At 38.8% G+C, this 14,473-nt stretch overlaps 1 protein-coding gene across 2 annotated transcripts in view; it reads right to left on the bottom strand.

The window, feature by feature from the left end:
• UNC5C (unc-5 netrin receptor C) overlaps window positions 1–14,473 on the bottom strand; it is a 424,053-nt gene that overhangs the window by 124,427 nt on the left and 285,153 nt on the right. The gene's annotated exons all lie outside the window — the stretch shown is intronic.

Genomic DNA, 14,473 nt, shown 5'->3' with positions numbered 1-14,473 from the left:
GCTTTGGAGATTCTCATTCTAACGATTAATGACACTCATTCATTATAGTTTGCTAGTATTTCTTAATAATCAACTATACCAATCACATTTTTAATCAAAGGAATCCCATTGTTATGATTCTTATTCATACAGAGTCCCTTATATATATTAATATTTTTTCTTTCTTTTCAATAAATACTACTGAAGTTGCAACCACTCTGAGATCTTTCGATAAATAACTCAAAAGCAAGTTTCTATTTCAGAATGAAAACAGAATGCTGGAGACCTGGAGAAATAAATATAGCTTCTTGAAGTATCTCAAACATAAGAGAGAGAAAAGAGTAACTATTGGGATGGGTCCAGAAATATCTCAATATGTAATTATGTCACCATTCTCCAATTAGAAAATTAAATAGTTATTTCTGCTCAAATGTAACAAGAATCTAATTACTTATTTATATAGTTATAGTTGCTATAGTAATATGCAGTACAATCTTCAAAACTGCTATTGATAGACACAAAAATGTTAGAAATCGGTTTTATCGTTTTAAACACCAAAGCTAAAAAATAAATGAGTCAGTTATATAGCTTTAAAGCAGCATTTTTTATGGCAAAGTTAAAAAAATTTCATCCATGTACTACTTAATAAAAATTTATTGAAGTTTTACCCAGTAGATTTTATTAAAAAGCTAATGCCTCTGTCTTTTCATCCCACGTCCCCAGGAATGACTTAAAAATATACAAGCACCATTTCAGCCTACTGAACTAATAGGTAGAAATCCAAAGACTGTAGAAGTATATCTCTAAGCCTTTCAAAGAGCTATAACAAAGCACCATCTGGAAAAATGCAGTGAGAAAAAAATTCATGTCATATTATTTGCTACTTGGGTGAATTTCTTGGCAGAAGAAAACCTTCAAGAATTTAGGGGTTCTGAAAAGATTATTGGATCTATGTGGGCCTGAGGTAAGATAAGAGACTCTATAAATCATGCAAAATTTCCGTCAGAAAGGCATTTCTAATTTTATTTTCAAGAAATTGAGTAGACTGTAGAAACAAATACTTAAAATCTAGATTTATTAGAACATGAAAGTTATCTAAGCCATGTCCTTATTTTACATATAGAAACACATTTCTCAAATTACTCAAAGCCTCACAGCAAAATAATTGATGCTGCATTAGAACCTGCTAGCTGTTGATCTGATACATATTTTTTTATCCCACACATCCCTTCATATCTCTTAAGGTTGATTTGTATCCTTTCAACAGCAACATTAGAAAATTTCTACTTTCTTTTCTCATACGGTCGCTTCTCTTTGTTTTAAATCTGCATTAACATAAAAATTTTGTCAAAATATTAATAAAAGCAAAAGCAGCACTGAGTAAGTTTCATGGGATAAAAATGTTCTTTCTTCCTTTTTTGCCTGGGCTGGGTCTTCACTGCTGCCCCAGGCGCTTTCTCTAGTTGCCTCGAGTTGGGGTGCTGTGCGGACTTCTCCCGAGGTGGTTTCTCTTGTGGAACACAGGCTCTATGGTGCGCTGGCTCAGCAGTTGTGGCTTGAAGGCTCTAGAGCATGGGGTCAGTAGTTGAGCCATATGGGCTTCCCACAGCATGTGTGATACTCCCAGATCAGGGATTGAACCCGTGTCCCCTGCAATGGCAGCCAGATTCTTAATCACTGGGCCACCAGGGAAGTCCTAGGATAAAATATTCTTACAAGGTATATCCTGTTTGTGAAAAATGATTCTGAACACCTGCCATCTGATGCATGGTAGGGTAAAGACGTAAAGACTAGAATTAATTCTCAAATCAAATAATACATAGACTCACTCACAGTTAAATTAAATAGCATATCACAAAATAAGGATGGAGAATTAGAAAGAGTGAGTCACATATATCTCCAAAGAGTCAAAACAAATTCCTTTAATATTTATTAATTATCTCCTTATGATAGATATTTTATTAGGTACTTAAGGATGAAGATATGTAAGATTCATAATCAAGACTAGAAAGGTAAGCCGAGATCTATTCATGAAAAGCCTTCCTGCTATGCTGCTGCTGCTGCTGCTGCTAAGTCACATCAGTTGTGTGCGACTCTGTGCGACCCCATAGATGGTGGCCCACCAGGCTCCCTTCCCTGGGATTCTCCAGGCAAGAATACTGGAGTGGGTTGCCATTTCTTTCTCCAGTGCATGAAAGTGAAAAGTGAAAGTGAAGTTGCTTAGTCGTGTCCGACTCTTCTCGACCCCACGAACTGTAGCCTACCAGGCTCCTCTGTCCATGGGATTTCCCAAGCAAGAGTACTGGAGTGGGGTGCCATTGCCTTCTCCTCCTGCTATGCTAAGGAATAGCAAACTCTCAAAGGCTTTTAAGCAGAGGAAGGAAATCAGATGTCATATTCCTCTCAGTGTGATTGAGGTGTGATGCTGAAGAAGCAGAGGTAGTTAGAGACCCATTTGAATAGGTCAGGAGGCATGATGGGGAACTGAACTCAGCTATTGACAGTGGACAGGAAGAAGAGAAAGCAGATTCTGGTAATGAACAGATCATTTGTTCCAGAATACCTAAGTATCTGGAGAGTGCAAAGAGGAAAGGATAATACTATATTCTCAGCTATCACAATTATTAAGCTTATACCATCATTAAATGAAACCATACCACCATGGGCAGGAAAGTGGTGAGAAAGACAGCAAGCTTATTTTGGTACATGTTCAGCTTATTGTTATTGTTGTTCAGTCACTAAGTCGTGTCCGACTCTTTGTGACCCCAGGAACTTCAGCACACCAGGCTTTCCAGTCCTTCACTGTCTCTCAGAATTCGCTCAAACTCATGTCCATTGAGTCAGTGATGCCATCCAACCATCTCATCCTTTGTTTCCTGCTTCTCCTGTTGCCCTCAATCTTTCCCAGCAGGAAAGATTTCAGAGTCTTTTCCAGTGAGTCAGCTCTTTGCATCAGGTGGCCTAAGTATTGGAGCTTCAGCTTCACATCAGTCCTCCCAATGAATTTTCAGGGTTGATTTCCAAACCAGGATTGACTGGTTTGATCTCCTTGCTGTCCAAGGGACTCTCAAGAGTCTTATCCAACACCATAGTTCAAAAGTATCAATTCTTCAGAGCTCAGCCTTCTTTATGGTCCAGCTCTCACATTCATACATGATTACTGGAAAACCCATAGCTTTGACTATGTAGACCTTTGTCTGTAAAGTGATGTCTCTGCTTTTTAATATGCTGTCAAGATTTATCACAGCTTTTCTTCCAAGGAGCAAATGCCTTTTAATTTTTTGGTTGCAGTCACCATCTGCAGTGATTTTGGAGCCTAAGAAAATAAAATCTGTCACCATTTCCACATTTCCCCCCTCTATTTGGAAATGGAAAAATCTGGTAGATCCAGATCATGATTTCTAATCTTAGCATGATTGACATTCAGGACTGGATAATCCTGTTGTGAGGCCGCATTCTGCATAGTGTCTTAGAAGCATCCCTGAACTCCATCCAGCAAATAACAGCAGAGCTCTCCAAGCCAGGACAACATAAATGCCTCCAGATAATGCAAATGTCCCCTGACAGGAAAATCACCTCGAGTTAAGGACCACAGGTCTGAAGTTTGGAAAAAGAAGGCCAGGTAGAAGATCCGTGCTTCACTGTCTAGGAGATAGCTGAAGCACTAGAAACAGACGACACTACCAGAGCAGGGGAAAAAAAAAAAAAGAGGACACTAACATTTTAGAGGAAAAGCTGTCTGCAAAAATGTTATGGTGTGAACAAAGACACAGGAGAAAAACCAAGAGACAACTGTCAGAGGAGCCAAGTTTAAGAAGTTTGGAGGCCAACAGGACAAATGCCCCAAAGACAGTAAAAGGGGAAGTCTGAGAAATTTAGGAGTGAAGGGGGAGTAGAAGCCCAGCTGTGTTGGGGGTGCACAGAAATTGGGAGAATAATATAATAATAACTACTGCTCTTTTACAAATTTTATTTTGACAAAAGTCAGCAGCACTGTTAAGGGATGATGGGTTCGAATGTAGCAGGCTATAATTCTTCTTAGGATTTGGTATATAGTTTTTGCAACTGTTTCCAAATTCCCACCAATGGAAGGCACATCTTAGGAAAATTGCTGTTTCCTAATTGAGAATGGTGACCACACATCAGAGGCCTGTACTTCACAAGACAGGTTTAACTGAACCATCATTGAATACCATATAATTATATTGTTTTGATATTATTTGATTTTAAACTGTATGTAAATTTTATCTAATTTCTAAAATGATTCATAGGTAACCCCTCACAATGTAATACTTCTTCCTGAAAAATCCTTTTAATTCCGGCCCAAAATCTCTTTTCTAGCTTTCGGGTTGTATAAAGAACATAGAATATATTGTGCTGTCCAGCATGGCAGCTGCTCCTTTCATATGTCTCCAAAGTACTCTGCAAGCAGTGTGAGTAACATTTTAAACATATCCTTCATCATCTGGAGAGATGTGATAGAAGGCAGGCCAGATGCCTGCAGGCAGAGAGAACACGAGGGTGACGAATGAGGAAGCAGGAAAAACGGACACTTGTCAGCTAGGAATTAGATGTAAAACAGAATGTTTTCGAATAATGTGGACATTTCTGTCAGGAAAAAGATGAATTTATGCCCTTGGAAGACCTTTAGGATTCCACACTTCTGTTTTCTTTCCATTAGTTCTAAGGCTACTACCGAAATAGGTATAAAATCCTTTCATTAAAACCTAGATTACTTTTGCAAAGTCAACTCAGCTTACCTCTGATTTAGTCATTGATTCCATCAATTAAAAGAAAAATCACCTTTGTTATAAGTATGCATTCAGAGAGATGTTTACTTAACATGAATATTGGCTTACTAAATCCATACAGTGAAATCCAATTAGCAGATGCAGAATCAGACCTGAAACTATATGGATTTCTATTTACCATTTACACAGTAATCAAAGAAAGTACATGTGTGGCTGTACACAGCGTCTCATTTTTTATGGCAGAATTCTGATGTTGTCAGTGAGCTTTTTTTACAATATAATACAGTGATTATAAATTATTTATGATGTGAAGCCCAGTAATTTCAAGGCATTCTATAAACATGAACTCTGCTTTTTGACAAGAATCCGCCTGCCAATGCAGGAGACATAGGTTCAATCCCTGGCTCGGAAAGATCCCCTGGAGTAGGAAACGGCAACTTGCTCCGGTAATTCTGCCTGGGAAATTTCATGGACAGGAGAGCCTTGTGGATTACAGTCTATAGGGTCACAAAGAGTAAGACACGGCTAAGTCACTGAATACATGTGCACCTACCCAGGTAGAAAAGAAGGCTACCTGGGAGTGTGAAGACTTCCTTATTTGCAAAATGGAAGTAAATAACTGGATGCTTTGGAAGGTCTCTTTTGTCTCGAGAGCCTATAACTGAGTTCAGTTCAGTTCAGTCGCTCAGTCGTGTCCGACTCTGCGACTCCATGAATCGTAGCACGCCAGGCCTCCCTGTCCATCACCATCTCCTGGAGTTCACTCAGATTCATGTCCATCAAGTCCGTGATGCCATCCAGCCATCTCATCCTGGGTCATCCCCTTCTCCTCCTGCCCCCAATCCCTCCCAGCATCAGAGTCTTTTCCAATGAGTCAACTCTTCGCATGAGCTGGCCAAAGTACTGGAGTTTCAGCTTTAGCATCATTCCTTCCAAAGAAATCCCAGGGTTGATCTCCTTCAGAATGGACTGGTTGGATCTCGTTGCAGTCCAAGGGACTCTCAAGAGTCTTCTCCAACACCACAGTTCAAAAGCATCAATTCTTTGGCGCTCAGCCTTCTTCACAGTCCAACACTCACATCCATATATGACCACAGGAAAAACCATAGCCTTGACTAGATGGACCTTAGTCGGCAAAGTAATGTCTCTGCTTTTGAATATACTATCTAGGTTGGTCATAACTTTTCTTCCAAGGAGTAAGCGTCTTTTAATTTCATGGCTGCAATCACCATCTGCAGTGATTTTGGAGCCCCCCAAAATAAAGTCTGACACTGTTTCTACTGTTTCCCCATCTATTTCCCATGAAGTGATGGGACCGGATGCCATGATCTTCATTTTCTGAATGTTGAGCTTTAAGCCAGACTAACATTTTAAATATGCATTTTAGGGGAAACAGCCTGGCCTTTGTCAAATAAGACAAGATCTTTAAGGATTTATATCAATTATCAGTGTCCAAGAGAAATAATAGAAGAAATTGTCTTTCAGCAATCTAGAAGATGATGTATCTTTGAAAAGAACAGTTTATAAATCTTCCTCTTAGGACAATCTTCCTGGAACTTCTGTACATTTCAATATACAGGTGTAAGAGAAAATGGGGCAATGGATGGGTTTCAGAAGATTCCAAATTAAAAACACCAGAAAATTCTTTGTACAAATACAAGAAAGGAATATAATATACATCACAAGAGCAGATGAATATTGCAGCTTTGATAATTATAAAAGTATTGAAATTATAAACACATGGAAAATTATGAATGCATTGAGAATTACTGATAAAACTAATTTTCTTGCTGTGTGGAGAGGTGGGAGGGAAATGCCTACCCAAAATGGCATGCAATAAAGTCTATCATGCCAAAGCACATATTTATGAAAGGGGCCCCCAATCAGGTCTCTTCTGCAATGACAACCCTTGAGCATCTTTTCCTGGAAAGGGTGAGCATGGCCTAAATGGGAAAGTCGAGGCTGGACAGGCGGGAGCTCCTACTGTAACAGGTTAGATTACTATCCAAGTACGTGTGAGCCCTGCTGATCTGAAAGGAAACCTGGAGAAAATACCAGCAAAATATCTCCCTATGGTGTCTAAGTTGGTAGGCTAATACTATTGTCTTTGAAAATGAAAATAATCATGTTCTCACTACAACTTAAAAAAAAATAATTTGTATTTGTTAGAAATGTTTATTCTCTTAGCAATGCTACTTCATTATGCAGAAAGATTTATTAGAATAAAATATTTTTAAAAAGACAATTTCTTGACAATGTGACAGATTGATATTGTGAAGTCAAGAATCCTCTGATGAGCATACTACAACACATTATTCTAATGGAAATTAAAATCTTTAAATTTCATTGAATAATAAGACAGAAACAACACATTATTACCTTATTAATGTTGGTTGTTTTTTAATTCAGATCTCATAGGGTTTGCGAATATTAGATCTCATAGGGTTTTGAGAATGTTAAAAGAAATCCTGAATCTGAAAAGGTTTAGGAAGTATACAGCACATGTACTAAATTATCACAACTATTTTTATTACTATTAGAGAGTCTGGCATGAAACATGATTTCTCATCTGAGTAAATTTCAGCATGTCATTCTCTTACACAATTGATTCATTTAGCCTAGAAACCATAGTATCTAACATTCCATATTTTTCTTATGGAATTTGTCCTTTAGAGTACTATGAATTCAACTTGGAGGATTGAATACCAGTATTAAAATATGAAATTGAATAACATAAAATGTCAAGTATATCACACATAGTATTGTTGTCGTTCAGTCACCAAGTTCTATCCAACTCTGTGACACCATGGACTGCCGCAGGCCAGGCCTCCCTGTCCCACACTATCTCCCAGAGTTTGTTCAGGTTCATATCCATTAAGTAGGTGATGCCATCCAACTGTCTCATCCTCTGTCCCCCCCACCCCCTTCTCCTCCTACCCTCAATCTTTTCCAGAATCAGGGTCTTTTCCAATGAGACAGCTTTTTGCATCAGGTGGCCAAAGTATTGGAGCTTCAGCTTCAGCATCAATCCTTCCAAAGAGTATTCAGGATTGATTTCTTTTAAGATAGACTGGTTTGATGTTCTTGCTATCCAAGGGAATCTCAAGAGTCTTCTATAGCACCACAGTTTGAAAACATAATTCTTTATCACTCTGCCTTCTTTATGGTCCAACTCTCACATCCATACATGACTACTGGAAAGACAATAACCTTGATGTATTATTAAGTATGCACATATGTACACACACAGATACATACACACACACCTCTGTGTATGTGTATGTGTGAGGAGATGGGTATATTTTTATTTAGTAGATCATGATATAAATATATTTTTTATTGTAGGTCACTGTGAGAAAGATCTGAAAGATCCTGCAAAGCAAGATATCACTGCCTTGTCAAGAGCAAGATCTTCAGCTTGGACAAACTTGGTTTCAGATCCTGACTCTACCACCTGACTAGCTGTGTAGCCTTGAGTATACTGCTTAACCTTCTCTTACTTTAATTTCTTCAGCTAAAAAAATGAGCATGATAATAGTAACTCTTTTACAGGTTGATATATGAAGAAGCCTATATAAAACTCTAGAATCATGCCATGAATATAAAAGGTACTCCCTGTAGTATTAGTGAATTTTAGTATGCTGTATCAACTTTAGGCATTATCATTGTTAGTCAAAATAAACGTAAATGAATGAGACAAAATAATTATGAATGCGGGAGACTAATGACTGAAAGTTATGTGTCATAAAGGGAAACTCAGGGATTACATGCTGTGCTTGAAAAAACAAATGCAGATTTCATTCCTAGGTTGGGATCTAGGAATCCACAGTTTTCACTGGCCCCCAGGTATATCTGACACACAGCACTAAAATCTGAGAACCACAGACTGACCGACTGATTGATCATCTGTGGAACGATCATGATGTGCGTAGCACTGTGCTAGAACTTGTAGGCAGAGGGAGAGAAGAGCCTGGGGGGCCGTGGGAACCAAGCACATCTGCTTCTACACTGTGGCTTTTAAGACAATGAGTTCCTGTTGATGTCTCCCAGTGTCAGCAGCACTTACTTTTGTTCAGGCTGATGGCTGACACTGTCTAGCAGACACTGAAATTTCACATGCATCTAGGGGGCATGCAGGTAACTTAAAAAAGTTAGGCAAAAGAATTATTTTTGTCTTAAAACATTATCACCAACCTGGGCTGTCTTTGGTTTCCCAAACAAACTGTAATAGAGACATAGGTACAAAACCAATTCACTTTTTGTTTGCTACTCAACTCTATGCTGCCATATAGGAATGCAGGTTCTGTGGGACACAAACCCTATATTTTGTTTTAAAAATTTCATTTTAATGTACTTTCAAATTGTTCCTCCAGCAAACAAAATAATTCCATGGTCACATATGCTAATAATACTTGTGTTCTTAGAGGGAAAAATGTGTCTTTCTTCCAATAATATAAAAGGGGATAATTCCCTGGTGGCTCAGATGGTAAAGCATCTGCCTGCAATGTGGGCAACCTGGGTTTGATCCCTGGGTTGGGAAGATCCCCTGGAGAAGTGAATGGCAACCCACTCTAGTACTCTTGCCTGGAAAATCCCATGGACAGAGGAGCCTGGAAGGCTACAGTCCATGGAGTTGCAAAGAGTCAGACACAACTGAGCGACTTCACTTTTCACTTTCATGTTGTCATAGTAGAGTATAACTTATACTTAAATCACCAAATCTGGTGTTAACAGAAAACAACTATCATGAACCAACCAGTATAGCATATTTTGGGAAAACTAGATTAGTCTTTTGAGCGTTGAGCATTTCTTAAAAGTAAAAATTCCTGACAATGCTACAGAACCCTAAAAAGTTTGCCATGGTTTTCTTTTCCAGAAATAGAGTATCTTTGCTGGAATTTTTAAAAAAATCATGAAAAAATGTTATGTTCAGTAATTCTTGTGGTTTTTAAATGGAAGGGACACAGTATATAAAAATGTTGTAAGTTTTCTCTTTTTACTTGCTTTTTCTTCTTAAATATTATAAATATAAAACAAGAAACCACAAACTAACAAAAATATGAGGTTTCCTCTATTAGATTGCAAACTGAATTATCACATTTCTATAAACCTGTACAGTAAATTGTACTGTAAAAAGAAAAGTTTATAATTCAGCTTTACCATTTCCTAAACAAGTGGCTTGGGTAAGTTATCTAATATTTCATTTCCATGCTTCTCTTTCACTATTTGCAAAGTAAGGATAACAGAATCTACCTCATAGGATTGTTGGAAGCATCACAAGAGTTAAAATGCATAAGGGGCTTATAACAGAATTGGGCATACAGTAAGCATGCCCTAAATGTTGGTTACTAGGTCACAGGATATTTTAAGAGACAAAAGATGCAAGATTTTGACTTTGTTCCTGTTATTGTTTGGCAATTTCCTTTTACTTTAAAAAAAACTAATGTTTCTGACGAGTCTTATGAATTTACCACTAACACTTTCAGAACATAATAATTATAGGCAGAGACAGAGGTTAGAATGAACTTTGAGCAAATCAGCAGAAGTATTGTCTTGGCAATGTTTTAGTTTTGCCAAGGCATGCCTATCCTTTACCGCACATGGTCATTTAAACAGAATCCTAAATGAACAAAGTCCCTGCAAAAGGAAGTACACTTTCAGCCATTCTTCTTTATTTCTTGGTTTTGGGGGCATTTATAGAACAAACATATTTGTATTCAGGTAGTTTTGCTAAAGGGTTTTTTAAAAAATAAATATTTTAGAACTGGAACTCCAATGACATCCATTACAGAGAAGAGGAAGAAAAAAAAAATCCCATATAAGCCACTCTTCTATTCACACTGCATCTTTAGTTTCAAAAAGAAGAAAAGATTATATGTCATCACAATATTTTTTAAGGGAAGTCTTAGGGATAAATAATCAGAAACATGCCAACTTTATGGATGAGGAACCCAATATATCAAAAAGTTAAGGCACTTTTCGCAGAGTACAAAAAAAAAAAACACAATGATTACAGACAAGCTTTTTTGCAAATAAGCAGTTTAGCCATAAACTTCCCATTTCATACAGCATAAAACATCACTTTAGTGGCATATTTTGGTCCAGTGGGTTACCAGCCTTTCCTCTAGCACATAGCCCATAGATGGATGACTTCCCCCAAAATATAACTTATGAGACAGTGTTCTATCAATTAGATGTCTACTTCTCAGAACAAATAGGAGCTATAAATGCATATGGATTTGTGGGGCCTCCACGGATCTTGAAAAATTCTGTCTACATACAAAAGCAAATATGTTTCGAAAAAAATAGACTAATGCAATCAGGAATGTGTCGTGGTTTTTAATCTTGAAACAGGAACAACATGATGAACTAATTAATACAACAGTTGACATTTATATGAAATGAGATATTTATTGTTAAAAATTTATCCGATCTAAAAATGTCTAAATTGTGTAATTCAGTACAGTTCAGTTCAGTCGCTCAGTCATGTCCAACTCTTTGCAACCCCATGAATCGCAGCACGCCAGGCCTCCCTGTCCATCACCAATTCCCGGAGTTCACTCAAACTCACGTTCATCGAGTCAGTGATGCATCCAGCCATCTCATTCTCTGTCGTCCCCTTCTCCTCCTGCCCCCAATCCCTCCCAGCATCAGAGTCTTTTCCAATGAGTCAACTCTTCGCATGAAGTGGCCAAAGTACTGGAGCTTCAGCTTTAGCATCATTCCTTCCAAAGAATCTCATCTAATTCAAAATCTGGCCTCTGTAACTTAAAATGGGCTTGTTGTTTAGTTACTTAGTTGTGTCTCACTCTTTTGTGACCCCGTGGGCTATAGCCTGCCAGGCCCCTCTGTTCATGGGATTTCCCAGGCAAGAACACTGGCGTGTACGGCCATTTCCTTCTCCAGGAGATCTTCCCAAACCAGAGATCAAACCTATGTTTCCTGCATTGGCAGGCAGCTTCTTTACTACTGAGCCACCAGGACTTAAACAGCCATCAGTCAGTTCAGTTCAGTCGCTCAGTCGTGTCCGACTCTTTGCGACCCCATGAATCGCAGCATGCCAGGCCTCCCTGTCCCTCACCAACTTCTGGAGCTCACTCAGACTCGCGTCCATCGAGTCAGTTATGCCATTCAGCCATCTCATCCTCTGTCATCCCCTTCTTCTCCTGCCTCCAATCCCTCCCAGCATCAAAGGCTTTTCCAATGAGTCAACTCTTCGCATAAGGTGGCCAAAGTACTGAGTTTCGGCTTTAGCATCATTCCTTCCAAAGAAATCCCAGGGCTGATCTCCTTCAGAATGGACTGGTTGGATCTCCTTGCAGTCCAAGGGACTCTCAAGAGTCTTCTCCAACACCACAGTTCAAAAGCATCAATTCTTCGGCGCTCAGCCTTCTTCACAGCCCAACTCTCACATCCATGCATGACTACTGGAAAAACCATAGCCTTGACTAGATGGACCTTAGTCGGCAAAGTAATGTCTCTGCTTTCTTTTTTTTTTTTAATGTTTATTTTTACTTTATTTTACTTTACAATACTGTATTGGTTCTGCCATACATTGACATGAATCCACCACGGGTGTACATGCGATCCCAAACATGAACCCCCCTCCCACCTCCCTCCCCACAACATCCCTCTGGGTCATCCCCGTGCACCAGCCCCAAGCATGCTGCATCCTGCATTGGACATAGACTGGCGATCCGTTTCTTACATGATAGTATATGTGTTTCAATGCCATTCTCCCAAATCATCCCACCCTCTCCCTCTCCCTCTGAGTCCAAAAGTCTGCTATACACATCTGTGTCTTTTTTGCTGTCTTGCATACAGGGTCATCATTGCCATCTTTCTAAATTCCATATATATGTGTTAGTATACTGTATTGGTGTTTTTCTTTCTGGCTTATTTCACACTGTATAATCAGCTCCAGTTTCATCCATCTCATCAGAACTGATTCAAATGTATTCTTTTTAACGGCTGAGTAATACTCCACTCTGTATATGTACCACAGCTTTCTTATCCATTCATCTGCTGATGGACATCTAGGTTGTTTCCATGTCCTGGCTAATAGCCAAAGCAATCTTGAGAAAGAAGAATGGGACTGCAGGAATCAACTTGCCTGACTTCAGGCTCTACTACAAAGCCACAGTCATCAAGACAGTATGGTACTGGCACAAAGACAGAAATATAGATCAATGGAACAAAATAGAAAGCCCAGAGATAAATCCACACACATATGGACACCTTATTTTTGACAAAGGAGGCAAGAATATACAATGGAGCAAAGACAATCTCTTTAACAAGTGGTGCTGGGAAAACTGGTCAACCACTTGTAAAAGAATGAAACTAGATCACTTTCTAACACCGCACACGAAAATAAACTCAAAATGGATTAAAGATCTAAATGTAAGACCAGAAACTATAAAACTCCTAGAGGAGAACATAGGCAAAACACTCTCCGACATAAATCACAGCAGGATCCTCTATGATCCACCTCCCAGAATGCTGGAAATAAAAGCAAAAATAAACAAATGGGATCTAATTAAAATTAAAAGCTTCTGCACAACAAAGGAAAATATAAGCAAGGTGAAAAGACAGCCTTCAGAATGGGAGAAAACAATAGCAAATGAAGCAACTGACAAACAACTAATCTCAAAAATATACAAGCAACTTATGCAGCTCAATTCCAGAAAAATAAACGACCCAATCAAAAAATGGGCCAAAGAACTAAATAGACATTTCTCCAAAGAAGACATACGGATGGCTAACAAACACATGAAAAGATGCTCAACATCACTCATTACTAGAGAAATGCAAATCAAAACCACAATGAGGTACCACTTCACACCAGTCAGAATGGCTGCGATCCAAAAATCTGCGAGCAATAAATGCTGGAGAGGGTGTGGAGAAAAGGGAACCCTCCTACACTGTTGGTGGGAATGCAAACTAGTACAACCACTATGGAAAACAGTGTGGAGATTCCTTAAAAAATTGCAAATAGAACTGCCTTATGACCCAGCAATCCCACTGCTGGGCATATACACCGAGGAAACTAGAATTGAAAGAGACACATGTACCCCAATGTTCATCGTAGCACTGTTTATAATAGCCAGGACATGGAAACAATCTAGATGTCTCTGCTTTTGAATATACTATCTAGGTTGGTCATAACTTTTCTTCCAAGGAGTAAGCATCTTTTAATTTCATGGCTGCAATCACCACCTGCACTGATTTTGGAGCCCCCAAAAATAAAGTCTGATACTATTTCCCCATCTATTTCCCATAAAGTGATGGGACCAGATGCCATGATCTTTGTTTTCTGAATGTTGAGCTTTAAGCCAACTTTTTCACTCTCCTCTCACTTTCATCAAGAGGCTTTTTAGTTCCTCTTCACTTTCTGCCATAAGGGTGGTGTCATCTGCATATCTGAGGTTATTGATATTTCTCCTGGCAATCGTGATTCCAGCTTGTTTCTCCCAGTCCAGCGTTTCTCATGATGTATTCTGCATAGAAGTTAAATAAGCAGGGTGACAATATACAGCCTTGACGTACTCCTTTTCCTATTTGGAACCAGTCTGTTGTTCCATGTCCAGTTCTAACTGTTGCTTCCTGGCCTGCATACTGATTTCTCTAGAGGCTGGTCAGGTGGTCTGGTATTCCCATCTCTTTCAGAATTTTCCACAGTTTGTTGTGTTCCACACAGTCAAAGGCTTTGGCATAGTCAATAAAGCAGAAATAGATGTTTTTCT

This window comes from Ovis canadensis, chromosome 6 (assembly GCF_042477335.2).
Source record: "Ovis canadensis isolate MfBH-ARS-UI-01 breed Bighorn chromosome 6, ARS-UI_OviCan_v2, whole genome shotgun sequence".
Lineage (NCBI taxonomy): Eukaryota > Metazoa > Chordata > Mammalia > Artiodactyla > Bovidae > Ovis > Ovis canadensis.
This window is presented reverse-complemented; position numbering and strand designations above follow the sequence as displayed.